Source organism: Puntigrus tetrazona, chromosome 24, assembly GCF_018831695.1.
Source record: "Puntigrus tetrazona isolate hp1 chromosome 24, ASM1883169v1, whole genome shotgun sequence".
Classification (NCBI taxonomy): Eukaryota; Metazoa; Chordata; class Actinopteri; order Cypriniformes; family Cyprinidae; genus Puntigrus; species Puntigrus tetrazona.
This window is the reverse complement of record NC_056722.1, coordinates 4,943,119-4,964,057: the sequence shown is the minus strand read 5'-3', so window position 1 is coordinate 4,964,057 and position 20,939 is coordinate 4,943,119. Positions and strand designations below refer to the sequence as shown.

The 20,939-nt window shown below is 32.9% G+C and overlaps 1 protein-coding gene across 1 annotated transcript in view; it reads right to left on the bottom strand.

Moving 5' to 3' along the window:
• The window catches only part of scn5lab (sodium channel, voltage gated, type V-like, alpha b), a 260,523-nt gene that overhangs the window by 232,408 nt on the left and 7,176 nt on the right, over window positions 1–20,939 (bottom strand). The gene's annotated exons all lie outside the window — the stretch shown is intronic.

Below are 20,939 nucleotides of genomic sequence, written 5' to 3'. Positions count from 1 at the left end.
CAGTATGCTCATTTCTAAGCATTTCTAAGATTCAAGTCTAGAGATATTGGGATCCCAATATGGCTTCAAGGGTAGATATGAGTTGTTTTATCTGACATTTGTTGCTAAATTACAGGGGAAGGAAAATGATTTTAGAAAGACGTCAATGTAAATATTTCAGTTTTACACAGAGGTAGTAAAATCTCTTAACTTTAGCAATTTTGTTAGCCAATGTTAAGAGTTCATAACAGAGAGAAAACATTTTTGTCTCTGTAGGCATGAGTTTTTACGTTTTTTCCAAAGTTTGCATGGCTATAATTCAAGAAGTATTAAAGGTATCATAACATCCTTTGGCAAGTTGGTTCTTTACCATTTTTTCTTTTAGCATTCTCATTTTTAAGGTCCTATGTAATTTACCTCCAGAGATATTGGGGTTTAAATGTGGCTCCAAGAGTAAATATTACAGTTTCACCTGACATTTGTTGCCAAATTACAGGGGCAGGAAAATGACTTTAGAAAAATGATAATATTTATTTCACTTTTATGCAGATTTAGTAAAATCTCTTAACTTTAGTAATTTTGTTAGCCAATGTTAGAGTTCATAAACAGAGAAAAAACAGTTTTTAACTCAAAAATTTAAATATCCTAAAAAGATGTTAGTGTAACATACATCCTTTCAGTATGCTGATTTTTAGCTCCTATATGATTCCAGTCTAGATACTGGGATCTCAACGTGGCTCCAAAAGTAGGCATGAGTTTCACATGTTTTACGTTTTTACTCCATCTAAACTTTAAAAGATCTTTCCAGAAGTCATAAATTCAAGAAGTATTAAACTGGTATCATAAAATCCTTTGGCAAGTTGGTTCTTTACCATTTTTTTTTCTTTTAGCATTCTCATTTTCCTTTTAAGGTCCTATGTAATTTACCTCCAGAGTATTGAGGTTTAAAATGTGGCTCAATCTGAGTAATTATATACTTAGTTTCAACTGACATTTGTTGGATAGACTAATGTTGGCATTACAGGCGCCTTAGCATGGTTTTAAAATATTTTAGTTTGTGGCATTAAATGAGGAGGTCAAAAGTGTATGGAGTTCCTATTGCTAGGACCAGTTTTACACAGTTAGGGAGATATTATCAGGAGTCATCTTAACTTTCACTGCAAAATGTTTTAGCCTTGATAATTTTAAAAAGCTGGATGATGAGTAACTTCTTAATGTTAAATTCAAAGTTTGCTATGGCAAAAACCCCACATAAATAATTAAATACAGCCTATCACTTGATGCTGCTCTGTTATTTTCATCATCAGTCCTAGGTGTGCTGTTTGACATAATCTTTCCTTTGAAAATCATGTTTCTAGCATCTGTAAAACTGCGTTTTTCCATCTTAAAAATATATCTTTTTGACCTATGCTTTTCTAATGCAAAATATTAATTCATGGCTTATGACCTCAAAAGTTTAAGTAATGGGTTCTGCAGCAATAACAAACTTTTGCTAGTCCAAAACACAGGTCCTTACTAGAACTATGTTTATGATTTTAGCATTCTCATTTTGCACTGGTCCTATGTAATTTACCTCCAGAGATATTGGGGTTTAAATGTGGCGAGCTCTTATCAAGAGTAAATATTACAGTTTCACCTGACATTTGTTGCCAAATTACAGGGGCAGGAAAATGACTTTAGAAAAATGATAATATCATTATTTTACTTTTATGCTGAGATTGGTATATTTTTTAGTAAAATCTCTTAACTTTAGTAATCTTTGTTGCAGTGTTTTGCCGATGGAAAAAACGAAACAAAACACTTTTTAAGCTTTTTTTTTGTAAAGTGTGCATCAACCAAATGATAACTCAAGAAATATTAAAGATATCCTAAAATCCCTTTAGATGTTAGTGTTTAACAAACATTTCTTTCAGTATGCTGATTTTTAAGCTCCTGTATGATTCCAGTCTATAGATACTGGGATCTCAGCGTGGCTCCAAAAGTAGGCATGAGTTTTTACGTTTTTTCCAAAGTTTGCATGGCTATAATTCAAGAAGTATTAAAGATATCAAAACATCCTTTTACAGGTTGGTTCTTTATCATGTTTTCTTTTAGTATTCTCATTTTTAAGGCCCTATATAATTCACCTCCAGAGATATTGAGATCTCAATGTGCCTCCAAGAGTAAATATCTGAAGACGAAATAAATATTATGAAACACTTATCTTTCACAATGTTACAGTTTGATCAAATAAATGCAGACTTCTTAACAAAACAGTAAATCTTAATTATTCCAAACTTTTGACCAGTAGTGTATAAAACACGAAGAGAACCAGATGCATTGTTTTAATCTAGAAGAAGTTGTTTTTTAGTATTGTAGAGTTTTAGTATATCGGAAAATGGTTGCTTACTACATGGTTAGGGTTAGGATTAGCGTTTGTTTACAGTTCCTTGCATGTAATTATGCATAATTAATTACAGTACGTGCATGTAACGTGTGTAACAAAGACACCCTAATACAAAGCGTCGCATGCTATTCTTTATTAAGAAACTTGCTCAACGAGAAACAATAGAGTTGTTTTGCAAACTGCTGGTAATTATTTCTGATGTTTATGTTTTGATCCGCGCGTCTCTCGTTCAGACTCTTTACAGCAGCTGGTCTGTAGTGCCATCGCTTCGCTCATTCGGACGAGAACAAACACGCCGCTGTGTCTGACGACGGATGCTCAATGAGGAGACACCATTATCCACGTCAGACGAGCTCGGACCGGACCATCTGCTCCTGGACGAGAGATGGTTTCTCACAAATCACACGACACAATGAGAACATCTGCATCGCTGAGCTCAAACAAGTGCCTCCTTCAGACCTCAGCCAGATGTTTACAGCCTGAACGCTCCGCTCTCAGAGACATTAGAGTTCAGACGCCATGATTACGGGGAGACATTTTTGTATTTTTCACTAGTTTTTCCTCATTTTATCCTTAGATTTACATTTTTATTTCAAGCTTAATTTTTTAAAAATAAAAATATTTATATAATTTTCTTTTGTCATTTTTATTTTAACTTTTTATATTTCAGCCAAGGAAATATTTACTTTTTTATCCAATGGTATTATTTTATTTCACTTCATTTTATTATTTATTATTTTATATTATCATTTTATTTTTACACTTGCTAACATTATTTATTAGTTTATTATTATTATTATCATTTTATTTTCACTGCTTGTTAACATTATTTATATATTTTTTATTATCATTTTATTTTACATAACATTCTTATTTTATTATAATTATAATTTTATTTCTTACACTTGTTAACATTAGTTCCAGTTCTAATGGTTCAATTAGAACCGATAATTACAAATAATTCTAAAGCATATTTAATTTCTAATCATATTCATAAAATACATTGTAAAAATGTGCTAAATTGTTTGATCCTTTATTACACCTGAACTAACACGAACTAACATTATTACTATTATTGTTATTATTATATTAGATATGTTTTGTTCATTTAAGTTCTTATTATCTGAGCATTAATCATTAATGGGATTTTTTTTTCTACAGGCCTGAATGAGCTCAAAATGAAGCAATAAAAATATCTGAATATTCTTAAAACAAGATATGTTGACAAAATAATGTTGTTTTATTTTCCAAAAAATATATATTCAAATTAAGTTTATGCATAAAACAAGTGGGGTCAGAAAAATCATCTATTTTCCCCTTTAATCTGATTTTCTGAGCCCATCTGCAGATGTTTCTTGTTGTTTTAAGAGAAAACTCATTATATAGCAGCGGGTCTGAGAAGGTAGTGCTGTCTCTCCTGGGAACGAGGGGTTAAGCAGATTTTGGCAGGCGCTCCTGTCTTTCCTCGGCATAATCCCACTCTTTATTTCCATACCATTTGAAGAGCGCCGCCCGGAAGGCCGCGGAACCACATTGTGTCCAGCAGAACCCAACAAAAACCCACCGCGCCGGGATTGTTTCGTGGCCCGGCAGCAGCGTTTCTGACCGCGCTTTCTGCTTTGAGAGAGAGAGGAGCCTGCGGCGTCTTACTTTCACAGCATCAGCTCCCACACACACACACACACACACACACACACACAGACACACACACACACACACACACACACACACACACACACACACACACACACACACACACACACACACACACACACACACACACACACACAGACACACACAGACACACACACACACACACACACACACACACACACACACACACTCTCACACACACACACACACATTCACAGTACCTCGAGATTAATGATGCATCAGATACATTACAGCTGATATTCAATAGAATATAAAAAAATGCATGTACAGTATGTACATTATTTATCATTGATATCATAACTGATGACTATGTACATTATTTAATTAATTCTTAAATATTTTAACACATTACTGATATTAACATGGTAATGTTTGTATATTAATAATTTATATTGTTTATGTATTTATGTTTTTATTTATCTTATTAAAACTGTTCATATCAAATACTTGAATTAATTGAATGAATTAATTTAGAATAATAATAATAATAATAATAATAATAATAATACATTTTTCAAAGATTACTTATGTTTTACAAGAAAATACTACTTTATACTTTTTACTATTTATATTATAATTTTTTTATTATTACTATTATTACCTTTCTTCTTGAATTTCATGTTTAAATAATTTTTTTTCATTATATGTGAAATTTCCAACCAATTTCTGTGAGAAAATGACTTCTATTCAGTGAAGTAGTATCTATACAAAAATATTTTTACATATAAAGCTTACATATAAACTATTTCAATCCATTATTATATATATATATATATATATATATATATATATATATATATATATATATATATATATAGTTGTTAACAGAGTTTGAACGCACTTCATTTACGATGAATAATGACTGTATTCTTTAAAAGAGGTCACATACCGCAGTATTGATTTCCTGACAGGTGTTTAATGAAGATAATTGCTTGTTAAGGACCCAAACACATGTAAACATGTCCAGAGACGCCTCGCTGAAGCTCTGCAATGATCTGTCAGCTGCTCAGATTGATTGAGCAGCAGCTAAAATAACATCAAATAAAATGTATATCCATTTTGCATGCAGTATAATCACAATAAATAGTGAATAATTGCATGCAAGTAACCCTAAATCAAACCCTAACCATATAGTAAGTAAATAAAGGAGACTTAAAGGAGACATATTATGATTTTTACTAAATGTAATATAAGTCCCTGGTGTCCCCAGAACGTGTCTGTGACGTTTCAGCCCTACAGAATATTTATTATATTGTTTTGAAGATGCTTACTTTGAGAGGAAACAGAAGCGCTTTTTTTTTGTTGCCTGTTTCTTTAAATGCAAATGAGCCCCCGCCCCCTTTCGCAGAATGCAGCTGCGCCATTGGAGCTCTGCTAAAAAATTATATTTTTGGTTCTGATTGTGATGTTTATCTCACTTTTTTAAACCTTACATTTTAGTTTAAACTTCTGAGTGGATAGGTTTACGGTTAAAACGCACTTATGATATATCATACTTAAGAGACCTTAAAATAAAGTGGAACCTAAAATTAATCGCATTTTTACATTAAATGAATGCAGCAACATTCGTATAATGTTAATAATTAATACACACTATATAAAAGACGTTTTGTTTCTGGAAATAAAATTTTATTTAGTGTGCATTCCGTTGAATGCCCTTGAATAACTACAAATCATAAATAATAAATAAATAAATAAAAATGAGAAAAAAGACAATTAAATAATTTAATCATTCATAAAATGTATTTAACATTTTATAAAAATAGATATTTTTATATTTAGATATTAATATAAACATATAGACATATATTTAGATATTATTAATTAATTAATTAATTAAAAATATTTTATATTATATATAAAAAAAGCTAAAATTATTTTAAAAAATTACATACTTTATGTTGAATTTAATTGATCCTCATATTTTTTAACAATATAAATTTTTGCATGAATGATTCTGTAATTGGTGATGGAGAATTATAGTATTATTAAAAATAATACATACTATATAGGCATCAAAAAAAAAAAAAAAAATAAAAAAATATATATTATATATATATATATATGTATATATAAATATATATAAATGCTACTAAAATAATGCCACTAGGAAAACAATATTATTTTTTGGCAGATTATTTTTCTTGTTTCAAACAAAAACGTAATTATTTTTTGACAATAAAGTTTACTTGTTGATTTAAAATTATTAGATTTTTTGCCTAAAAATAATAAAAAAAAACTCCAAGCTAGAAGAGTATTTCTGCAGTGCATGGAGACGTCTTGGAGCACACTGATTAGGGTCCCTGCGGAGGCGTCTCTGATGTCTGCTTGACAGAGACGTCACGACGTGTGTTTGAGCGGCTCCGACCGATCCAGGCCACGCAAACACACCTCACACACACTCACACACCTCACACACACTCACACACACTCAACCAGCGGCTAATGTGTGAACGTCAGCTCCAGACAAAGAGAGCAGCACAAACCGCTGCTGACACACACGCTCAAAACTTCACACACTAACCTGAGAAACACACACGAAATGCTAAATGACTTTCATCTCTTGCCAAACGAAGCTCTGCGTTCACAAACACACCTCAGGAGTGTGTGTGTATGAGTGCGTGTGTTAGTGTGTGTGTAAGCAAGTGTGTGCATGCGTGTGTGTGTATGTGCTTGTTTATGTGTGTGTGTGTGCTTTTGTGTGTGTGTGAGTATTTGTGAATGTGTGTGTCTGTGTGTGAGTGTGTGAAAGTGTGTGTGTGTGTGAGTGTGCTTTTGTGTGTATGTGTGTGTCTGTGTGCCTTTGTGTGTGTGTGAGAGTGTGTGTGTGTGCTTTGTGTGTGCATGTTTGTGAATGTGTGTGAGTGTGTCTGTGTGTGTGTGTGTGCTTTTGTGTGTGTGTGTCTGTCTGTGTGTGTGTGTGTATCTGTGTGTGTTTTGTGTGTGTGTGTGTATGTGTGTGTGTGTGTGTGTATGTGTGTGTGTGTGTGTATCTGTGTGTGTGTGTGTGTGTGTGTGTGTGTGTGTGTGTGTGTGTGTGTGTGTGTGTATCTGTGTGTGTGTGTCTGTGTGTCTGTGTGTGTGTGTGTGTGTGTGTGTGTGTGTGTGTGTGTGTGTGTGTGTGTGTGTGTGTGTGTGTGTGTGTGTATCTGTGTCTGTGTGTGTGTGTGTGTGTGTGTGTGTGTGTGTGTGTGTGTGTGGGGATTCCTGAGGCTGTAGTCAGGAGGCTGTGCTGCTGGTGTGTGTGTATCGTCACACACTCGTCCGGAGCCAAAGTCAAATGTCAGCTGAGTGTGTGGCAGCATCAGAGATGACATCATCATCATCATCATCATCCTCGTGCGCCGCAGACGCAAACAAGAGGCAGAATGTCATCGGCCGGAGAAAGAGCCCCAGAGAAGGCCGAGACGCCGCGGCTAACAAGTCCTCGTGCTGGAGAATATGAATTCATGAAGCGCTGACATTTACATCTAAAACACGGCGCTTTTAACTAAAACTAAAACCATGAACGAATACGTTGTGTTACTTCAAATAAAATCAGTTAAAATCAACTAAAAAAAATCAATAAATAAACTAAAATGATTACTTAGAAAACGTATATTAAATGAATTAAATTACATTTAAATATTTTATTATTTAGAAAATTTGTTTAACATTTATATATATATATATATATATATATATATATATATATATATATATATTTACAAATGTATATGATTCATTAATTAATGAAAATATATTTAAAACTATTTTTAAATTAAACAAAAATGTACTAAACTTGAAATAAAAATGTATAATAAATTAATAAATATGGATATGTATGTACATAAAAACAAATTACAATATTAACAGAGAAATTTATACTATATCAATGATACTAAACTTTTGCTATTTAAATGATTAGTGTACTTTTTAAATTATAATATAATATATATATATTTTTTATTTATAATATATATATTTTTTATGTATTCTATTTGAAAGATTTTTTTGGGATATTTTAAACTTTAAGTGCGGTTTAGAAAACCATTATGGTATAAGAAACGTTTTTTGCATGAATTATTCTATTAAATGATCGGTAATGAACGATTATAGTGCAATTTTTTTTTAATAATTAAATTAAATTAAAAAAGTGTCCAGACACTGTTTTTACTAGAACATAATATTTTATTATATTATTATATTATATTAATATTTTATTCGACATTAAAATTTCACTTTAATTCAGCGCGCCGCCTTCCGCTTTCTATAATTATGCGTGAAATGTACCAACGCTTTCTGAGTTAATATTGTTTCTTTTTTTCAGCGTATGTGTAATATAACACGCCGTGAGTTATTCGCACTTAATCCTGTTGATTATTGATACGGCTGTCATCCGGCCCTAACTATTTCCATTTTCATAAAGCATCTCCGAACAGATACGCAGAGACCGGCTCCCATAAAAGCAGATTGGCCCGTGACGATCTGCATATATATGAGGAAACGTCCTGCGAGCGTCCAGAGAAATAATGAAGACGCTGCGTGTGTGTATCTGAACGTCTCCGTGCACGTGAACCCTGATCTGACGAGCTTCATCCAGGACTAGAAACAGCCATCAATTACACTGTTATTAGCGCTCAGCTCCAGACGCTGTTTTGCTCATTGAGACAAAGCTGAGATCAAAACAAAGAGGTGAAAAACTGAATGAGAGCTAAATGAGAAAAACAACTTATATTCTTTCTTTCTTTTAATGCTACATTGTTGCTCACGTTTAATATTTGCATTTACTATTTATTCATATTTAAATACATTTCAGAAATATTTTACAATGCAATACTGTAATATTAATATATAAATAATAAATAAACATACACAGTATGTAAACTGTATATAAACATTAATATGTTATATTAATTATATTATTACTTGTTTTTATGTAATATTTTGTTTTACAATGTATATTTAATAATTATAAATAGATAAATATTTTACAAAATATTATAAGTAATAATAATAATAATAATAATTAATATTAATAATAATGTCCATATCTATCTGTATATATATAAATATCTGTATGTATATATATATATATATATATATATATATATATATATATATATATATATATATATATATATATATATATATATATATATTAAATTTTAAAAATATATTTTAATATCCTTTTACTATTATTAGTAACAGTAGCAACTGTACTAATATTATAGTATTTATGACATTATATATACATGTACATAATCAAATTACGCAAATTGAACTACAATAAATAACTGAAAATATAAAAAAAAATTATAAAAACTATACAATCTTAAGATTATATTTAGTTCTTTAAAATCATCTTTTACTAGTTTGCCAGACGCTTTTACGCAAAACAGCTCACCGAGCATCGGGCGCACAGACTTCAACGTGACAAAAACTAAATAAAACGTGAGCCAGAGATCTGCAGTTCTCCCACAGACGTCTACGAGAGGATGGACTGAAAACAGGAACAAGGTCAGCCTGGATCAATCAGATCTATTCAATCCCAGCTGATTATGAAGACGACGGCCTTTAACTAACACGCTAACCTGAGTAACCATCAGAGTCAGATCACGGTTTAACTCCATCAGATGTATTTATGTTAGCAACAACCAGCTAAAACGTAACATCGCTATCTTTAGATTCAATTCAAGACGTAAAGTACGATTCAGGAGCTTGTGTTTTCCCGCTCATCGGAAGCTGCATTTATTGAACCAAAAATACAGTAAAAATGTTGTTATAAAGTAAACAAGCGGTTTTCTACGTGGATATCTTTTTTTTTGGTGTCACGTGATCCTTCAGAAATCCTGATCTGAAACATGTTTGATGATTATATCGCTGCTGAAAACTGTGGTGCTGCACAATGTCTTTTGAGGAAACCCTGAAATTTTACTTTTCAGGAGTCACAGACGAATAGAAAGTTAAATATATATATATATTATAAATGGATTTACTGTCACTTTTGATCAAGTTAACGCACACACACACACACACACACACATATATATGTGAGCGCAAGAATGCATAAAATATATAATATTTTAAAAATTTTACATTTTATAAGTATGTTTATAAGTATAAAGTGCTAAAATATTTTTTGGGATTTTATATGTATGGATACATGGATTGTGCACACACACACACACACACACACACACACAGACACACACTCAAACACACACACAGACACACACACACACAGACAGACATACACACACAGACGCACACACACACACACACACACACAAACAGACACACACACACAGACACACACACACACACACACACACACAGACAGACACACACAGACACACACACACAGACACACACACACACACACACACACAGAGACACAGACACAGACAGACACACACACACGCTCACAGACACACATATATGTTTGTGTGTGTGTGTGTATGTGTGCGCAATCCATATATCCATACATATAAAATCCCAAAAAGTATTGTAACATTTTTTAAATATTACATATTTTAGGTATATTAAAATATATTTGAAATGTGAAATGTGAAAAATACATATATATATATATATATATATATATATATATATATATATATAGAGATAGATAGATATAGATACACACATTAAATTGTGAATATTGTGTGAATAATGAATCTTGAATAAATTCATTTAGATTCCTTTTCTTTTGCTGAATGACTTTTTCAGTGATTTTTTCTCCATTTTTTCAAGATCATAAAAATATTCTCAAAGCTGCCAAAAAAAAAAAAAAAAAATTATATATATATATATATATATATATATATATATATATATATATATATATATATATATATATATATTTTTTTTTTTTTTTTTTTTTTTTTTTTTAGGTTACAAAAAGGACACATTCATACATCAACTACCCATATTTACAGCCGGATACAGTGCCTGTAATTAGTCCTCTTCAGAAGCACATAATGCTGCGTTCAGCTGCTGTCAATCACCGGGTCTCTGACTCCTCTCCGTCTCGTCTGAACGCTCAGTAAATCAGACCGAGCGCCCGTCTCACACAGCTTCACACGGACCAGGATTGAAGAAATGAAGGTGAAATGAAAGCTGATAGTTGTTTAGTGAAGACACAGTAAACCAATGGCTTTCTGCGCTAGAATCATGTTCACGTGATCGGGTTTCGTGTCCGGCAGAGCTGCGATGTCCAGCTCACTTTATTCAACAGGTATCTTACTCTTACTATACCACGTTTAGTGGAGATGTGCTACGGTTCTACCCTGCTATCGGTTCTAGATCTTTCAGCATCTACAGTAAAAGAACGTAGTAATCATTTAGTACCATGCTATTACCGTCTAAAAACATTACTGTAAACATACTTTGAAGTTGTAAATTATAATATATTACTATGTTTATCATATATATATATAATATATATTATATACCATATACTTTATAAAAACGTTTTCCCCACTATATTATAATTTTATTTTATATTTAACTGTTTACAAAATGCCTACAGAATAAAAAAATACTAGCATATTATTTTAAATGTATTTATATTATATGCTATATAGTTGTAAATTATATATATATATATACTTTATAAACATAATTATTTATACACACATATATTTATATATATATATATATACAGAAGAAATGGTATATAAAAACAATAATATATACATATACATATATATATATATATATATATATATATATATATATATATATATATATATATATATATATATATATATATATATACATGTATATATATATATATATATATATATATATATATATATATATATATATATATATATATATATATAACATTAATTAACTGTAAAATGAAAATAGTAAACATATATATATATATATATATATATATATATATATATATATATATATATATATATATATATATATATATATTTACTATATATATATTTTATACAGTTAATTTTACATTAATTCATTTTCAGGATTAAGCAATTTCTGGATTAAAATAATTTCTATATCAAGTTTTTTTTTTTATTAAATGTGAAAATAAATGGTGAATTAAATTAATTCCATTTAAATGAAACATTAATTTGCGACGACCACGACTCACGTCCTTGCACTGAGCACCCTTCTTTTTTTTTTACGGCCCCTAAATAAAGACTAGTAGTTTCGAAAGTCAATTTTCATTCAAGAAGCGAAGAAACTAAGAGCGACGCATGTTCACACACACACACATAAAAATACAGAAATTGCGCGGCGCGCGTTCGGCTCAGCTCGACACATCGACTTTACTTCAAGCGCTATCTGCTCGGCCCGTCGCGCTAATAGTGATTTGTAGCCGACCCCTTTGCGTTTGTGTTTGTAGTTTCCGCAGGTGACAGCGCCGAGGGAAAATGGATGCCTCCGAAGAGTTCTTTCCAGAAGTAATTTCGGGACATGATTAAGCATAACGACTCCAGGCTTCACCCTCAGCCTCGACATTTTACAAACAGCAGCAGAACTCATCCTAAGAGATGCCTGGCGGAGCGGAGGAGTCACTTGAGTCTGATTTCAGTGGGCGTATTGATTTCAGAGCGCGCTCTCCTCGTCATTAGCGCGTTGCTAGCGTGCTAACCGCGCGTTCTCCCCCGTGATTACAGCGGCCCACTGAACCTGCTGTCAATCAAAGCCTCACCTTCCAGGCGAACAGCAGTCTGCGTGCGTGGGGAAGCAATTAGTGATTAATACACTGATTAGCATTGAAAGGCTGGCTGCTAGCGAGAAGCGGGCGATCGAGGCGTGGGCGTAGCTTGTCATCATCTCTGACAGCCGTTTCTGCTCCTACTTGAGGTACGGATGAAATCTTCAGGGTCGGAGCCGTGTCACGGAGAGTGACTGTGCTTGATTGCAGACGTATCCGGGAGCTTTCGGGCTAGAGCTGAGTCACTATCGAGAGACGGTCGCGGCTTTAAGACCGAGAAACCATTCAGCAGCTTGATAAACTGTCAAGCAGGTCTATCGAAGACGCTCTCGTTTGTCCGAAAAAACCCTAAAAAGCCTCTTTAGCGTCATTAGCGCGTTTTAACATGCTGGTAGCATGATTCGGCACACAACGACTGCTTTAGCATGATTTAGAACTTCGCTAGCGTGCTTATCGCTAGGAGTCGCTTAATACCAGGGTCAATTTTACGCGAAAATACGTCATTAATCAATACAGGCTTATTAATATAACCTATGTTATTTAAATTATTACAATAGCGGATTGACAATAGCCTAGCGAGCAATAGTTGTTCACCGCAATGCATGATGCGATGACAAGCGCACAGCTTCTCCTAATGAATGCTTAATTTGTTTAGTAACGTAATTTAGGCTAGAATTTGAGTCGGAGAACAACAACTCCAAAAAAATGGCTTTATTCATTAGCCCCAAACATCACAGTCTCCGATTTTTAGACGGACGTACCGATTATAAACAGCCACACGGAAACAAACAATAAATGATAGAAATGGCAAAACATAAATGAAATTATTTCATTCAAATGTCGAATAATTGAGTAACGTTACGATAAAACATGATTATGAGCCTTAATTATACATCTTTAGCATTCGTTAATCGCTTTTATTTACTCATTTTGTCTTTATTTATACTGATTGCTATTGTTTTGACGTCATCAACAAAGTTTTTAACATGTTTAGCATCTTGTTAGCATATTTTCATACATTGCTATTGTTTTAGTGTGTCGTTAAAACGATTAAGCATGTTTTGGAACATTTTTGGCGCCTTGCGTATTTTAGCACACTACTATTGCTTTTGAGCATGTCGCTAATACGATTAAGGTTATTTTATTGTGGGTTTTTTTACGTTGTAAACATGTTTCAGCACATTACTATTGTTTTAGCATGTTGCTAGCATGTTTCTGTTGCTTTTTTAACCATGTTGTTCACAAATTTACTTAGCAGGTGTTAGCAAATCGCTATTTTTAGCATGTTGCTAACATGACTAAGCATATTTCAAATAAAAAATTTTTTTGTATACAATTAATACACTGTTCTAACGTTTCTAGCACGTTTTAGCACTTATCTGATGGTTTAGCATCATGCTAGCATGTTTTATCGCATTGTCTATAGTTTTAACACTTCACTAGCATGTTTTAATACACTGTTCTAATGTTTCTAGCACGTTTTAGCACTTATCTGATGGTTTAACATCATGCTAGCATGTTTTATCGCATTGTCTATAGTTTTAACACTTCACTAGCATGTTTTAATACACTGTTCTAACGTTTCTAACAAGTTTTAGCACTTATATGATGGTTTAACATCATGCTAGCATGTTTTATCGCATTGTCTATTGTTTTAACACTTCACTAGCATGTTTTAATACACTGTTCTAATGTTTCTAGCACGTTTTATCACTTATCTGATGGTTTAACATAATGCTAGCATGTTTTGCCACATCACTAGCATGTTTCATCACATTGTCTATTGTTTTAACACTTTACTAACATGTTTTAATGCACTGTTCTAATATCTATAGCACGTTTTTAGTGCTTATCTGACATTTTAACATCTCGCTAACATGTTTTACACCACCGCTAACATGTTTTAATACACTGTTCTAATGTTTCTAGCACGTTTTAGCACTTATCCAATGTTTTAACATCTCGCTAGCATGTTTTATCAAATTGTCTATTGTTTTAACACTTCACTAGCATGTTTTAATACACTGTTCTAATGTTTCTAGCATGTTTTAGCACTTATCTGATGGTTTAACATCATGCTAGCATGTTTTGCCACATCGCTAGCATGTTTCATCACATTGTCTATTGTTTTAACACTTTACTAACATGTTTTAATGCACTGTTCTAATATCTATAGCACATTTTTAGCGCTTATCTGACATTTTAACATCTCGCTAACATGTTTTACACCACCGCTAACATGTTTTAATACACTGTTCTAATATTTCTAGCACGTTTTAACACTTATCTGATGTTTTAACATCTCGCTAGCATGTTTTATCACATTGTCTATTGTTTTAACACTTCACTAGCATGTTTTAATACACTGTTATTATAATTATTATAAACAGACACATCTCTACCGTGAAAAAACAGTGTTGAGTTGTGCCTCGTGTTTCCAGAAACTAAAAAAACATAAAACATGTGTTTCCAGCCATCACAGCAAAGCTAGCCACCTCTTGCTAGTTTAAGCACCCTCCCAGCAGAGGGTTTTTCCTCGCTTTGCGCCAGCTCTACACCTGCTTAGACCTCCACTCGAGCGCCGTTCTTTCTGCCCACCGTCAGCTGTCGCTTCATAGAAGGACAGACAGCGCTCAAGCTCACGGGCTCGCCGCGGGCCACTCTGTTGTTTTAGCACGTCTCTCACACACCGCCGCATTCCCGGAGCGCTCCGGTTGACAGCGCCGACTCGCAATATTATTAGAGACCCTGTCAGACAGCAGCTAAACACAGAGACAAACGCAGGAAGGCTGCGGCAGCTAAAAAACAATCGCGCCGTGGCTAAAGACGCTTGCTGTGGGGTCAGCTGTCATTCCTGCTTCACTCGCTCGTTCCCTTCAGGTCCTCGTGGGAAGTTCCTGCACGTTAGGACTGCAAGCTGGAATAAAACGGACGTGTTCTGCAATTTCTTTCTCTTTCGCTTACAGACTGCTCTTATTTGCACTGGAGCAATGAAACGTTCATGAAATGAAATGTTCATAGAAGCTATTTGTTGAATGCTTAAACCAGCATTTTTAAAGCATTGTTAGAATGTTTCTAGCATTCTTTTCTGATGTTTTAACGCCTCGCTATCATGTTTTAATACACTGTTCTAATGTTTTTATCTGACATTTTAACATCTCGCTAACATGTTTTAATACATTGTTTTATTCTAGATTTTTGCTTTAGCACTTATCTGATGTTTTGCCACATTGCTAGCATGTTTTAACACATTGTATGCTGTTTGCTAGCATTTAATACACTGTTACGTTTCTTGCATGTTTTAACATCATGCTAGCATGTTTTGCCACATCGCTAGCATGTTTCATCACATTGTCTGTTGTTTTAACACTTTACTAACATGTTTTAATACACTGTTCTAATATCTATAGCAAGTTTTAGCATCATTTTAACATCTCGTTAACATGTTTTACACCACCGCTAACATGTTTTAACACATTGTTCTATCACGTTTTAGCACTTATCTGATGGTTTAACATCATGCTAGCATGTTTTATCACATTGTCTATTGTTTTAACACTTCACTAGCATGTTTTAAAGCACTGTTCTAACGTTTCTAGCACGTTTTAGCACTTATCTGATGGTTTAACATCATGCTAGCATGTTTTATCACATTGTCTATTGTTTTAACACTTCACTAGCATGTTTTAATACACTGTTCTAATGTTTCTAGCACGTTTTAGCACTTATCTGATGGTTTAACATCATGCTAGCATGTTTTATCGCATTGTCTATTGTTTTAACACTTTACTAGCATGTTTTAATACACTGTTCTAATCTTTGTAGCACGTTTTAGCACTTATCTGATGGTTTAACATCTCGCTAGCATGTTTTATCACATTGTCTATTGTTTTAACACTTTACCAGCATGTTTTAATACACTGTTCTAACGTTTCTAGCATGTTTTAGCACTTATCTGATGGTTTAACATCATGCTAGCATGTTTTATCACATCGTCTATTGTTTTAACACTTCACTAGCATGTTTTAAAACACTGTTCTAATCTTTGTAGCACGTTTTAGCTTATTGTGGTTTAAGCACTAGCATGTTTTATCACATTGTCTATCTGATAGTTTAACATCTAGCACGTTTTAGCAGGTTTATGTTTTAGCATGTTTTATCACATTGTCCACATTGCAAGCGTGTTTAAAACACATTGTTATGATGTTTCTCGCACGTTTTAACAATTCGCTGCTATATCCACACATTACACATATTTTACACTTTGCAGACATGTTTTAACACATTGCAAGAAGTTTCAGCATTCATTTAGGACATTCACGGCATCTTCCCTATATCCAAATAAAAGGTGTGTGCTTCGTATTTGAGAGAGCCGCTGCATCAGCTGCTGTTTTCACGCTGTTCTCCTTTAAGATCCGCTCACTCATTCTTACTCTCATTAAGTGTCTCATTGCACTGGCACACATTTCAATTTCACTCCAAAGAGGTCACAGTAGACTACTTTTAGGTTCTTCTGTTTGTGGCTCAGTAAAAGCCATACGTGGCACATGGCTTTTGCAGTTTTACTTCAGTTGTCTGCTTCTTTGCAGGCAGTTATTCGCCATAGCAGGTTTATACATTACATAAAATTGTGTTTGCAAATCATATAACTATATATATATTTACACATTTAAATGCCTGGGGTTGCTACGATTTTTAGACCAATACTGCATTTAACCATTTCTATTTCAATTTATAATTCTGAAACATTATTAGAGTTTAAAATAGTTTGTGAATAATTCACACAATCCTTTAGAAATCATTATATCATAACATACTGACTTACTCCTCAAGAAATCATTTCTGATTGCTATTTTTTGCTGTATAATGTCTTTGTGCACCGCCGTTTGAAAGTTTGAGGGTCAGAAAAAATACTTTTATTTAGCAATGATGCATTAAAATTGATCAAAAGTGGTAGTAAAGACTATAATCAATAAAAATAATAATAATAATAACCGTCATTAATAGACAGCAATCGAGCACTGATAATAATCGGTAATAATAGAGCAGCTAATGATGACTTTTGGAGGATTATGGTAGTGTAAAATTGTTTAAAAATATTTATTATTAATTTAAAAATATTAATTAATGATTTTAATGTTTTTCTGATCAAACGAGACTATTTTCTAAACATTAAAAATCTTAATGATATATATATATATATATATATATATATATATATATATATATATATATATATATAATTTGCAAAAAACCGATAACTCTTCATACATATATATATATATATATATATATATATATATATGTATATATATATATATATATATATATATATATATATATATATATATATATATATATATATACATATATATATATGCATGTATATATATGCATGTATCTATCTATTATATATGTGATTCTCTTATAAGTCTTCCAAATATATAATCTGTCTTCAAGCAGCACAGTGTTAAGAAACACCCCAAATGGCCTACTTTTATGCAGTTCATCAGTTTCTCACGCCTCGGTATTCCGCTGTAAGTCAGCTCTACAGGTTTGGAGCGACGCGAGCGCGAGCAAACGACGCCAGAACCTTGATCTGAGCGCAAACCTCCACAGCCACGTGTCCTCGCTCGAGCTTCCGAGCGCGCGCTACTCTATTCCCCCGTTCCTGAGGGCATTATGATCTTCCTGTAATGTGATAAAGAAAAATACAACTCACTTGTGAGCCTATTTGTTATTGTCTTCATTAAATGATGGCCTGTAATGGCCTGTGCGCTCTCCTCCGGCTCCAGAGGCGAAAGAAAAATGAGGCTTGCGAGACGATTCGCCAAGTTTATTTGTCATTTACTAACTATTTCGCTGGCGAAAATCACATTATCAGTCAGACGGAATCATATTAGTGTTGGATATTCTTACCGTGCTACCAGAGGAAGGAGGCCGGCGCGCGTCGCGTAATAAAAAACGTCCCGGCCATCAATCCCACTTTTCGCAGAAGCGTCCCGAAATGGCACAATCCCGATCGGTTTAATAATTTCGGCATTGATTTCCTCGCCGCGACCCACTTAGATTAATCTCGCTCGGCCTTTCTGCCCCGCCGTGAATAAGAAGCTGTGATTATTCTCATTGGTCGGGCCGAAGCCACCCTCCGCGCTTCCACCTGTCCGCTTTGTTTGACCGTCCTGAAAGACCTGACGTGATCGGCGCGATGGAACAGGCTTCTGAGGACAATCGGTAAACAATGGCGCTTTGAAAACACGCTAAACGAACGCTTCGGCTTTTAATGACTCGAATGAATAGTGTGCAAACAGACTCGTCCTAATTGCTTCTTTCTCCCGCCCTTCTGACACGCATGCATGTGTGCGGACAAACACAAACACGGCTTTCTGCGAGGAACACGGCATAAATATAATTGTCCATTTGTGACTCTCCATTAATCTTACGCAAAATAATACATTTATCAAATGAAATCAAAACTAGTTATAGTTTCGCTTAAACCACGTAATCTGACAAATATTGTACAATATGGAAATGATTATATTATGTTTGATATATTTATTACTGCCACGATTTATTCATTCTGCAATACAATTAATATGCTTTTAATTCATCTCTTGTAAAATCAAGATAATACAATTGCCTTAATAATTTAATAATAATCAATTATAATAATTAATTATATTTAATAATTAATTATAATTAATAAATTATATTAATTATTATTAATTTAATAATAATAATAATAATTTAATAATAATAATTTAACATCATTAATTTAAATGTTTCTGCAATATAATAACTTATAATAATATAATATATTATATATTATTATAGTAACTTATAATAATACAGTCAAGGCGATGTAGCAAATATTGGCACAATTAATTAATGCATTGTGATTTAGAAATTATTAATAAGCGATTTTAAAAACCTAGGTCATGCAACCAATATTGCCATAATAAATTAACACATTATTAATTGCAATTATTAGCTAGGATACGGACATAATATTTATGTACCAAAAATGTAATAAAGAAAAGGAAAGGGAATGGAAAGACTCTTTCATCAGATGCATTAAGAAGCAAAGTCGAAACGCATTAATATAAAGTTAGTTTTTGATTAAAAGAAGAACAAATCTGTCAACGAGGTCAAAAAAATCTGCTTCATTTAAACTAAAACAAGTTTTAATTCTCCTTTGAGAGACATTTGTTTTGCATCTAAAGCGCTTCCACTTTTCAACCTTTTAAAGCCTTGCTCCGCGATATTACTCTCTTTTTTAAACTCTGCATATATCATTGCACTATTTCGGTCAAACCTTAGGGCTGTGGCATCAGCGTCTGCCAGGCTAAAGCCCTCAAGCTTTGTTTAAAAACGGAAAGCGGTTACATGCTACTGGACCGCAGCAGAACTCAAAGTGCGGTGGCTGTTTTGCTTTGTGCTTTGGCCGGCATAACCCCCGACGATGCCAGAATCGATGTGTGTGTAATTCTGAATGCATCTGAACCGTTTGCCAATAATAGCTCGACACAAAAGCAGGTCCCAAACCAATCTATGGAGTTCAGCGCTCCGAGGGTCCTTCCGAATTCACAGAAACTCTCGAGTTCACGTCTCCACATCTCTGACGAGGATGACGCACGCAGGCCTTTTAACATGTTTTCTGGGTACTTTTAATGATACACGTATGCTTTCAAGGCACAGAAATGCTCCTTTCAGGCTGACGGCACGCGGAGCTTTAAATAAAATATTAAATTCCAAAAATATATTCACAAAAAATAACAAGTAACAGTTTATGGGGTAAAAAGAGTGGAAATGTAATCTTCTAAAAGTCAAGTCAAGGTCACATTTTGACATAAAAATATGAATATGATTTTTGGTCATGTTTGGTCCATTTATATTTTCTGCATTTATTGCATTATTTTCATCACAATTAAGCATATTTGTGTCTGGACATTTTACTTTTGTATTTTTATTATATATTTTTCATGTGTATATATATGTGTATATATATATATATATATATATATATATATATATATATATATATATATATAATAAATATATATACATTTTATTTATATATATATATATATATATATATATATATATATATATATATATATATTTATATACACACAATTTTTATGTTTGCTTAAGATTATGTAATATATTAAACAATTTCTAAATTCATTATTAATTTTGTTATTATTAATGCAACCATTT